At 42.5% G+C, this 12,419-nt stretch overlaps 1 protein-coding gene across 3 annotated transcripts in view; it reads left to right on the forward strand.

The window, feature by feature from the left end:
- The window catches only part of LOC126187383 (serine/threonine-protein kinase tricornered), a 645,736-nt gene that overhangs the window by 595,406 nt on the left and 37,911 nt on the right, over positions 1–12,419 (forward strand). The window lies entirely within an intron of this gene.

Here is a 12,419-nt window from a genome sequence, read left to right on the forward strand (position 1 = left end):
GGCTATTTCAGAAGACTTGGTTGATCAAATATACATGGCTAGAATATGAAACATCTACCGAAAAAGTTTTTTTTGCAAAACCTGCAAAGAGGCAGATGCTAAAACATCTATTACAATTTTCTTCAAAACAAGAAGATGCATTTACTTCCGTAAGGTTTTCTAACTGGAAAAAGGCTTTGGAAAAATTCCGTCTTAATGAAGAAGGTGTTCCGAAACTAAATTCTATCACTAACCGAAGTGAGGCCTCCCAATTCAATGAACAGTTAGTGATACGAAGAAAGGCCGTTTAGCTCTTGAGACAATTTTTACTACCGCGCCATTTCTGTGCCGACAAGGACTTGCGATTTGAGGGCACGAAGATGTAAACTCAATTTTTTTTTTTTTTTTTTTCAGTTGTTGGAACGCCGAAAGAATGACATGCCTGAGTGGGGTATTAGTGGATGTCCCACGATATTCAAAACGAGGTCATTGATCTGCTAGGAAAGTCTGTGTTGAGGAAGGTATTGGCTTCAGTCAGGAAGACTGAACTTTTTTATATTATGGATGATGAAACAAGTGATCTTCGATTGACGAACAAGTGTCATTTTGTATTCGTACTTTAGATGATTCCTCAATCATCAACGAAGAATTTATTGGCTTATACGAGACCCCCAACACTGAATCACAAACTCTGTTTAGTACTTTAAAAGACGTTTTTGCTCGTCTTGATTTGTCAATGGATAACTTAAGAGAACAGCGCTGTGGTGTGATAAACCTTTTGCATTTCCTTTATGTTTTCGTCTTCTTTAAAGGCAAAGAGAGAAGATGAAGCGGTAGCCCATCATAGAGCCTACGCCTACCGTCATGTATTTTTTTGACTTTCAGTTGTTAAAAAAGAGGATTTTTTCTGGTACCAGAAGGAGGAAGGAAGGATTCGCGCTCAGCTAGTGAACGAGTGAGAAGCACGCCATTTTTAGCGAGTAATTGTAGACCGCCATTTTGGGGTAACTATGAACAAGTGAGGAGTATGTATTTCATATGTGCACCGTTTAGAAAAATACAGTATTGTTTTATTAACAGAAAGGTCGTGTGAGTTGTTACTTCAAATGGTACAGTAATTACAAGAACTGAAGCCCACCTGTGTACTTTGGAAAATTACGAAGATCCGATAAGCTTAATGGGAACACGATCAAGACTTCAAAGGTGAACACGGCGACCAAACGTAGCATTATAAAGAATGGTAAGCACAAATCTACAGCGGGGAAAGAAACTACTTCGCCCTGCAAAATAATATGAACTAATACGAACTTATTTCCAGGCATAGCTCACCTTATTGTGCTTGTCATTCATGCCGAAAAATTAATCTCATTAATTCAATACATTTTAAAAAGCCACGCATTTTAACATTTTATTATCATCTATTCCATTATTGTATTATATTACAAAGTGGCGACCGTGACAGGACTCGAACCTGGAATCTCTTTATTTAGGGAGACAGTATAGGTGGTGCCTCGAATATGAGAGGTTAAGTTCAAAGAGCTAAAAAAGTTAGTTTTGGATAGACAACCAAAAGCTCGTTATGTGCACTGCACTGCTCACAGTTTAGACTTGGCAGTTGTAGACACTCTCCATCATCTTAAGTGGATGCTGCATCATCAACGCCACAAATCACACGGCCACTTGCATCACGGAATTTTCGACTTCAAACGACGTGCCTAATATTCTACAGCCCCTATTCACCTGGTCTGGGTCTACGTGACTCTTTTCTTTTCCCGAAATTGAAAAATATCTTAATAGGGCATCATTTTGGAACTCTCGAGAGCATTCAAAAGAATGTGGCCGACATCATAAAGTCTCTACCAGTTAAAGTCTTTAAGCGCTGCTATCAAGACGGCGGACGACGACTCCGTCTATGTACAGCTGCTGAATGGAGCTACTTCGAAGGGAACAATATTGTTGTTCGGAAAAAAAATTGGTAGATAAAAAAATCGCAGTACTTTTCTCACACACCTCGTATCTGCTGGACCGCGCGCAATGGTGTCTTCAGGAAGTGTTGTAATGTGGTCACCGTCCTTGGGGACTTGGTGAAGGCGCTTGTGGTAGCAGCGGCTGAGAAGCCTCCGGCTGGCAGCGCCCGAGGCTTCTGCTGGCCTCGCGCCTGCGTGGGCGGGCACTGCTGCTGACTCACTCACAGGTGCGCCCCGCCGTCCGCACCGGCCCTCGTCCTTGGACCCAGTGAGTTGCCCAATACACACCCATAGGGTATGTTTACGCTACAGCCTCGCTGCTGGCACATGGCATTTACCCTGCACCTGTTCACATAGCTGGTTCAGTGGATGACTTCAAGAATTACGTGAAGCGGAAACGATGGTCTCTGCATCTTCTTACAACAGTAACAGTGATAAGATCGGGAGAAAAATGAGATCATTGGCTGGGGTAATAAGAGCAGCCCTTCGAATGCAGAACTTTGACACGATTGGTTTCTTGCTAGTTGTATAGTAAGTTAACAAATTCACGTCGCTTTTTTTTATTTTTAGACAGTTAGCACCATCCCGTAAAACTATCCAGTACATTTTAAATACTGTCAAATCAAAAATATTTGAGCACTGGAAGATTCTGCCCAACATTGCTAACGCAAGCAATATCAACGCATGTTTCGTAACGCGCATTAACCACACAAACTAAAACCTAATTCGTTTATTGTTGTTAACTTAAATTAGCGATGTACTTTTTAAAGAAGTATTGATGCACTAGTAGGATCCAGGACATGATAATATCTTTCAGCACACTCGTAGCAACATCACCGCATTTTCAGTAACTTGTACTACCCTACGGGAGGGGAAAGTGCCATCTACCATTGAGACTCGCATTTTTGCAACAGACAATCCTGTCGGAGGAACATCCACAACTGAGCATTGTACTAAAGGTTGAAAATACCGCTACAGTTGTAAGGTATTTTCAACCTCTGGTCAAAATTTCTGGTTTACGTGAAAAATTGAAAACATTTAGGGAATCAGGTAGAAGAATTAATAGAAATAATAAACATTGTTTTCAAAATTTTAAGATAGTGTTACTGACCAGATTACAGTATTTTCTAAAGGTGGGCACAAGGTACAACACACACACACACACACACACACACACACACACTCTCTCTCTCTCTCTCTCTCTCTCTCTCTCTCTCTCTCTCTCTCTCTCTCTCTCCTTCTGGTATTGTTGGGATTAATACAGTTTCTGTGGAAGAGCGATTGGTACTCATTTTGAGAAAGTATTCTGCCACGTTTTGCCTGTATCTGCTTCGTCTAATATCTCTGCCACATGTACACTTTCATCCTGGAAGGAAGGCGAAACAGCGACATGACAAAAGAAAAATGCTTACGTTATCCAGTATAATGCAGTACTGATTATCACTTGCCTATGGTCCCAGATAGCTTTCTGCTCAGATGCGGCCGAAGTGAAATCGTCACTCATAGTTCTCACTCCTCAAATTGTTTCCAAGACATGATTAACACTAGTGGCTGCATACGGTACCCGAGAAACCGCGTAACAAGCAAGTCAACTTAACAACGGCAGGACTGGGAGTGACCCGCTACAAACACAAACCAACTTGCAGCCCTCGCTTGGTGCAGATCGGACGTTACAGCGATGCGGCGATGACGGCGATGTGCGAGCAAAGAGCCTGAAGCATAAACAGGCCCTGTCTCCGTACTGGTGCACCAGCGGCTGATTGGTAGGACTCGCTCACCCTGTGTTTACGTAGCTGCTCCAGAGGCAGCTGCCGCGTTCTGTCTCCATCATGCAGAAGCGCGCAGTAAGAATATCTAGGTGTGGTGCTCATTCGTGGAGTTTACGAACCTGTCGAAAAAGCTTGGCTCAACAATAAATTTACTTAACAAAATAACTGGAAACGACTGGCGAGGAAACTCAGTGCTGCAGTTTGTTGTGTATCCACGTGCTGAATATGGTACTGCTGCGTGGGAAAACAGCACACGTACAATTAACGTAGATATATATCTGGGGACAATTACTAGCACGAAATCAGAATTATATTAATACCTTCAGCTGTTGACGGGTGTTGATATACATCAACGGGGACAGGTGAAAATGCGTACCCCGATCGGGACTCGAACCCGGGATATCCTGCTTACATGGCAGACGCTCTATCCATCTAAGCCACGGAGGGCACAGAGGATAGCGCGACTGCAGGGACTATCTCACGCACACCTCCCGCGAGACCCACATTCTCACCTTGTATGTCCACACACTACATTCGTAGTGTCCCTCCCCCCAACACACTCATTACTCGTGGAAGACGTTCTTACCAAGTCCCGCAAGAGCTCAGGGAATATGAGTGCATCTGCACAGGAGGAGGAGGTCATGGCCGGTATTGCCAGAATGATATACGTATATGGATATGGTGTCCTTTCGGACATGTCCGAAAGAACACACCATATCCATATAAGTATAATTACTAGCACTGTCAATAAACTCCCATTTAGTGCTTGCCTGTTCTATCCAGTATTGTTCATTCGGATCTCAGAAGATGATTTCTAAAGAAGTCTTCAGTCCGATAAGAACTTGGTTATAATTGGTGCTTACCAAATGAACAGCTGTACGCCTTTAAGTCACCTCAGGTCGATCTTCGGACCACAAATATTTTCAGTGTCACCGCAAAGTGATAAAAACAGTCGTTCCATTCGATTGTCAATGTCCGTCGTCCACCGCATTATTGCCGGTGCAAACACATGTGGTGTTGATTGAATGGTAAACGCAACAATTGGCGCCTGGCGGACAGTCCACTCTGCTGCAGACAACGTCGAGTGATATGTGCGGACATGCTTGTTGCGCAACAGACCGAATTTGTTGTGATATAATTCGTGATGTGGCAGAGCCATCCATCACTGCTATGCGCCCAATAAACCTGTCACCACGTATAGTACGAGGTCGGTGCAATCGGTCCCGTCGGTTCGTCGTCCTGCGGTTACGGATCCGCATCACAGGCTGCTTGGTTCCGTCCGACGTGATCACCAATTTCTCTGAAACGCTAAACACCCGCACGAAAGAACAATTCCAGTACGTCCACAAGGCCGTCTGTTCGGATTTATACAGCGCTTGCAGATGGCGCTACTGGCGCCCATGATGTGCGCCTGTGCTGAAATGCTAATCGTTTCTCTCGTAGCCGCAAACGCATGCTGCAGATGTCACTTGATTTTGATGCTTTCTTCAGGATTTTGCATTTTGGGTGGCCAGCCAAGCACTTCACGATCTTTTTGAACTAAACTTAGCAGTCAAACTTTTTATGACTCTTGTCAAGTTACTGGAAATGTGTATTCCTGAATAATGGTCACCTTTCTAGATCAAAGGAAGTGACGTTAAATCTTATTGTAGATTAGTTAAGGAATAAAGACATTGGTAATCAATAGTGTCCAAAGTTCTTTGAACAGGTCTGTTCAGGATGTTCTTGAGTCCACACCACGAGTAATTAGAGTCAAGCGCATTAGGACTCGGAAAACTTCAGCTTGATGTGTAACTCAAAGGACAAAAGTTCAGTCTCCGGTCGGTACAAGAATTCTCTCCTGCCATTTATCCCTTCTTCCACCCCTGACAGTGATCTGTTATTGTGGGAAAATGCCACTTGCTCAGTGGTTCGAAGTCCCCAATGTAAAAGAGTGGTGATGGTATACTTCCTCCAGTAGAAAGATGCCTAGAGAAGCGCAATGTGTTCACTTGAACCTTGCTTACCGCACGAATTCACAGAACCTCTTTAAATACATCCAGTCACGACGCACTACTTTTTATAATTTTTAATTGGGGCCTCACATTTCCGTCATATACTGGAGCCAGTCTGGTTTTCAGTTGTATGTATTTCGTTTATAAGGCTATTTTCATTTGTGGTGATATTCAAATAGATCTTTCGAACATGGTGCTCCACAAACAGGCCGTTATAGCGCCGTTCGACAATTCGCCCATTGTTGCTTTTTGATCTGCATCGTCAAGTTCATTGTAGCAATACAGGATGGGCCGAATTGTTTTGTGAAACCCACCTGACAGGACACCACACCGTATCCATAATGAATAGTGACGTCTTCATATACATCAGAATGAGAGGATGCGTGTGTTTTTTGCCTTCTGATACCTGTAACGATGTTCTCAGACGTGTGCCACATTGATTAGAACGAAAACCGCCCATCGAATTATAATGGTTGCTGATCATATCCATAAAAGTTACTATATTCTGAACAATATAGTATGCCATGTGTTTTCTATGACGACGCATCTGTGGGTTTTTTTGCTCTGGCGGCCATGTCGTTTTCTGAAGACAGACATAATTGGGTGGTACCGTATGGTACGTAATTATGGTACCTGTGCAGGTGTAACGATGCAGGTCAGTAGTCGTCTTATACGGGGGTTGCAAACTGGATTTTCTTTACTGGACAGGCTTACTTTCTCCCTCATGGGCGTCTTCCACTGACGTCGTGCACTGTTTTGCAGCAGATGCCGTTCTCCCCTGTTGCATTACATCCAGAGGATCGCGGCTCATAGTGTCGGTTACTGCGATCTTCCAGTGAACTGTTGGAAATTATGCTGAAGACACTAGTGCATCTTTGCTTCAAAAGGCAAAGAACACTTTCTCATACTGTTTGCTTAATTTGTATTGCACGAGTAGCTGTTTTTTCTAATCTTCATAAACAGTTCGGTGTCGCAGAGCTGTAAGTCACTGAAGGTGTGAACCACAGTGGATGTATCGTTCATATTATGACGAGGTTACAAAAAGTAACGACGTTGGGAGTTGTTTTCGTGATGTAGGCGTTGGACCCGATTGAGGCCTCGCTTGACATTTATTGTGTTCCCTGTTCAGAGCCGGCTTCAAAGGAAGTTCGCACCTTCTCCGCTTCGCCGCTCGGAGCACAGAGCACATTCGTTTGCTGTTTGTTTTGCTGGCAAACTACATCCGTTGCTGAACGCGAGTTGCGTGAAGAAAGGAATGTTCGGGAGAGAATGCAATGTTGGTAGAAGAAGAATATGGATATCGTAGGTGCTTGTGGTATTAGAGAGATACACAGAGATCCCGAGTGGGGACGTTCATTACTTTCGTCCATTAAGCGGATCCGGAGGAAAGAGGCGCAAGCTGTTGTATTTTATTATGAAAACGGCACAGCATAATTAAGTTCCTTGAAAGTAAATGATACGAATATGTTGATTAATGTAAAAGTAAAAATACCCGGTAGACCTGATCATTCTCTAGGCTTACGTTCAAGTTAGCATTAATTTCATCACGAAATTTAGGAGCTTTTGATGTAATAACCGAATAACTAGAAATAGCTTTTCCATCGATCACACTTTACAAAGCTATACAGGGTGTTACAAAAAGGTACGGCCAAACTTTCAGGAAACATTCCTCACACACAAAGAACGAAAATATGTTATGTGGACATGTCCGGAAACGCTTACTTTCCATGTTAGAGCTCATTTTATTACTTCTCTTCGAATCACATTAATCATGGAATGGAAACACACAGCAACAGAACGTACCAGCGTGGCTTCAAACACTTTGTTACAGGAAATGTTCAAAATGTCCTCCGTTAGCGAGGATACATGCATTCATCCTCCGTCCCATGGAATCGCTGATGCAGCGCTGGAGAATGGCGTATTGTATCACAGCCGTCCACAATACGAGCACGAAGAGTCTCTACATTCGGTACCGGGGTTGCGTAGACGAGAGCTTTCAAATGCCCCCATAAATGAAAGACAAGAGGGTTGAGGTCAGGAGAGGGTGGAGGCCATGGAATTGGTCCGCCTCCACCAATCCTTCGGTCACCGAATCTGTTGTTGAGAAGCGTACGAACACTTCGACTGAAATGTGCAGGAGCTCCATCGTGCATGAACCACATGTTGTGTCGTACTTGTAAAGGCACATGTTCTAGCAGCACAGGTAGAGTATCCCGTATGAAATCATGGCGTTGAATCGAGGAAGTACAGTACATACTGACGAAACTAAAATGAGCTCTAACATGGAAATTAAGCGTTTCCGGACACATGTCCACATAACATCTTTTCTTTATTTGTGTGTGAGGAATGTTTCCTGAAAGTTTGGCCGTACCTTGTTGTAACACCCTGTATAGCAGATTTCATCAAGCAGTCTGTGTGTCAGTTCTTATGAGTATTTCACATTACATTAATTATACAGTGACATTATCTTCCTTAACGTGCTTCAGTAAAATCCTTGAGTGTTTCACTGCAGATATCGGGAATGGTCTACGAGATAGCAGGTTTCGAAATGCGTGACAGTTACTAATATAATTATATACTGTTGCTAAGAACCAGAATGTAAATGCTGACGTTTCTTTAGTTCGTGCCCTTCTTTTAAATTTCCCCCTAAATTGCAGTGAAAAGCCACTGTAAAGCGCCAGCCGCCATACGTGCAAGGTTTTGCAACAATGCTGAAGGCTGAAGCTGCGATTTTACTTTTCAGACCTGCGTTAAAATTCATACAGTATCTTGTTTCCTGTTCCTACTCCATTTTCCTTGCCTTGTCTAAAACAGAAATCTCGCGATACAAAATAATCATATGTGAATGTCACAGTTTCGCACCGTGGCTATAAATGGCTTTGAATAATACGAAATTGGTGTATCAATTATACCGCAAAAAATAGGGGTTCGTAGTGTTGGCCAGCTAAGTCCGTTCTGTCTTGTTCTCTCCGTTGTAAACTTTTGCTCGCAGATACAAGCGAATTGTAGTGAACGCTTGTGAACCATTTGCTGATGCTCCTTAGCCTGTGTTCGATTCCATTCTCTATAGTGTAACCGAGGCTTTAGGCACTCAGCCTTCCACGTCACGCTGGTCACCAGATGTTTGTGACCCATGTAAACTTAGGATTTGTGCTCGCTTAACTGACCAAGTATGTAATAGACGCGCAAACTAAGTTGACATTCGGCGCGGTGGCTGATGGAAGCGGCTATAAATGGGGAAATGTCTTTACGGTCGCTCCCACCGGCTGACGCGCCGATAGTCAACTTCGTTTGCGCTTGTGGTACCTGTGCGTCTGTGATAAAAAGAAGCAATTACCGGCGAGTGTTGTTACGAGATCGACCCAGCAATTGTCTGAGCCGATCAAATCCGTTGAATTAGAGTGGATTGATACAGGACGTCGGCATTGGCCCTGATGTAGAGAGATTAAGTGACACGACATGGGCAAATAGATGGAACAGAACATTAACTGTTCTGTTTCGCTTAGACATTACTCTTTGGAATATACTTGTGTTGGCAACAAATTTATCTATAGCATAGCCTGAAGTTTGGATTAGGTTGAAAGATTGTTTGTTTGAGAATTGGTAACGCCGTTGTGTGTGAAGTAGTCAGAATAACTGTAAGCTACGTATGGCTCAGATTCTACGGAAATTTAACGGGTCAAAGCACACTGGCGATATCAGCTGCTTTAATATTTCCGTTGAACTACTAAATTACAAAAATAAGTCCATTTTTCTTGATTGCAGGGATATAGTTGGCCGGTTTATACCACTTTTGCTGAAATATTTGAGAGGACTACACCACTCTTGTGGCTGACATACACACGTTTATCTAACCCACTATACCACTGCACGTTGTGACATGTCCTACACGAATAACCTGCATAAGAAATATACACATTTGATCAAGAACTTAAGAAATTTTTCACTTACTTCAGTTGCCAAAGTTACAGTAGTCTGCTTTGTCGTTCACAATTTAGGAACCAAACTAAAACTTCAGTTGCCTCCTGATATTCTTAGTTCTGCCGGATACAAGTATTCCAAAATTAAATAAAAAATACCAGGGAGAAATACATGGTTGAACTATTTGGGTATAATTAACGTGGTCTCTGATATACAGACACAGGCAAAATTATGAATGTCGCTGTAGTTACCCGAGATGATAATCAATCATCAGAAAATGTGGTTTCAGAAGAACACACGCTGTTCATTACTGTGCCTGGATACTATGTCTCAAAGTGCTTTTTGTCCTGACCGATTAATTCTCCTAGTTTTAACATCACACTTAGCACATGCAGGCATTGGACAAAAATATGGAAACGCTGCAAGAAATGCATGCATGTAAATAAATGCAGATGCTATCCAAGCCTGCAGGTTGCTCTGTTGTATGATGGGGTGATCAAAACGTTTCCATTTGCAAACCTAACAGTAAAAAATTGGTATTAAATGAAACAAAATTGCCATGATCATTCAGGCAATCTTTCCACAGATGTACCAGATTGAAGATAACTGTATGGTAAAACACCTTGTCCTACTGTATGAAGTAGTCCGAACTGCCTGCTGGACATCCTTGTCCAACAGGAATCGACCCTCCAAGGCCTTTCTTAAGTGATGGAAGCTGTGATAATTGCAAGGTTACCATTTCCCAGTGATAGAGGAACCAGGTTCCTTAAAATGAATAAGTAATGGGTCACAGTAACCAAAGAACAGGGTGGGCATCACCTTTCTAGCAGGAGGATGGCTCTTGAACTTCGTGGGATGAGGAGACAATGGATGACACCACTGCCCCATAGCCCCATGTACATTTTTCGTTCCACAATGGATGTCTACAAGTGTTTGGCCTTTGGAAGCCAAGAAAAGTGCTTGGTCCTGTTTGGGCACGTTTGGTAATAACCTCGCTGTTGGTGACATTTTCGTATTTACCGCATGTGTGTTGGAAAAATACGAATGCCACACTAATTTCTTGCCTACGTATCAGTGCTTAAACACCAGCATTGGAGTCTGACTACATTGCCTATATGGTGCAGCAACGTCATCAAATGGAAGCATTTTGATTGACCCATTTCATTTTTGACCATGAAGGGCACCTGTGTAGTGTCCTCAATACATTGCAAGTGTTTATTGTGTGTAGTTGTGAATACATTGTCAGATGTAAGTGACTTTGAATTTGTGTAAGTTGATGGTGTGTGTATAGTGGGTGTTTCTGTAACTAAGGTAGTTAAAGTATTTGGTATTTAAAGAGGTGCCGTAAGAAGATTTATACTGTCTACAGGGTAAACAGAAAAATATTATCCACTAAGTCACAATGCAGATGAAGGTGTTTCTTGAATGTTGGTGATGGATCGTCATTGAGAGGACTGTGGCAAAACGGATTGAGGGGAGAACAGCTGTAAAGGCCACTACAGAACTGAGTTTTGCACTTGCGAACCCTGTCAGCACCAAAGGGACACAAAGGCTGCTCCATAAGCTGAAATTTACAGAGTGAGCTGTAATTCAAAAGCTGCATATCGTTACGCAGATGCCTGAAACAGGAAAACGTGCTGAAGCCATAAAGCCTGCACTATGGATCAAGGGAAGAAAATCATTTGGTTAAGTCAATCTTGTTGCCCGCTGTCTTACATCCCAAGAGTGAAATATGGCAGCAGTTTGGTGGTGATTTGGACAGCCATTTGTGGTATTCCATGGTCCCCCATAGATACCCTGCAGTGTCACATTATTGTCATGGATTATGTGGTCATTTTGGCTGATCATGTCCGATCCATGGTACAGTGTTTGTTCCCCTGTGGTGATGTGTTCGAAACTGACAGGGTGCTTGTTTACCCAGCTTGCACTATGCAGGACTGGTTTTTTGGGCAACAGTGGATACCAGTATTATGGAGCCTTTATGGTCCACTTTGGAGTGAAGGGTGTGTTTTCACTATTGTCCCCCCATCATTGTTAACTGAACTTGACACTATTTTCCAGGAGTAATAATGTAAGAGTTAGTAGAAAACCATACAGGACCTGTGTTTTCCATTCCGAGATGATTGGAAGCTGTTTCCAATGCCAACAGTTTTTCTACATGATATTAGACACGGTAATGTGTTGCATTTTTGGTGTTTCTGTATATTTTTGTCCACACTCTGTATTTCTTTTTGGGTATGGCAATTTTAAGTTGGTGGTAAGAGAATGAGATTCCTAAAAATACTGAATTTAATAAACAATAGTAGAGAAGGAAAGTTACTACCCCCCCCCCCCCCCCACACACACACGGGTGTGTATATGTGTGTCTGTTGCTGACAAAGGCCTTAGTGGCCAAAAGCTGTAATTGTGTGAATCTTTCTGTTTTGCCTATCGTGACTCAGCATCTCTGCTATATGGTCAGTAACAACTTTCCTTTTCTAATATTGTAACATTCCATCCTGCATTTTCCATTGTTTGAATTTAATAAATGTTAGTTTCTGCAACTTCATACTGACTTTGTTCCTCGTTTCTCAGTGGATGTGTGCATAACAATAACAATAACAATGGTAATCCTGTTCAGGCATTTGTTATCCACTCTAGTGGGAGTGTCCTCTTGTAAAATTGCTATATGGTGCAGTATTTGGATCATAACGAATACTGCTTGGCCTAAATAAGAAAACAAATCACTTTGATATATTGGAAGTACAGTAAGAAGGGAACACTGTGTTTCAGGCTGTACTGTTCTCAGA

This window comes from Schistocerca cancellata, chromosome 5 (assembly GCF_023864275.1).
Source record: "Schistocerca cancellata isolate TAMUIC-IGC-003103 chromosome 5, iqSchCanc2.1, whole genome shotgun sequence".
In the NCBI taxonomy this organism is placed as follows: Eukaryota; Metazoa; Arthropoda; class Insecta; order Orthoptera; family Acrididae; genus Schistocerca; species Schistocerca cancellata.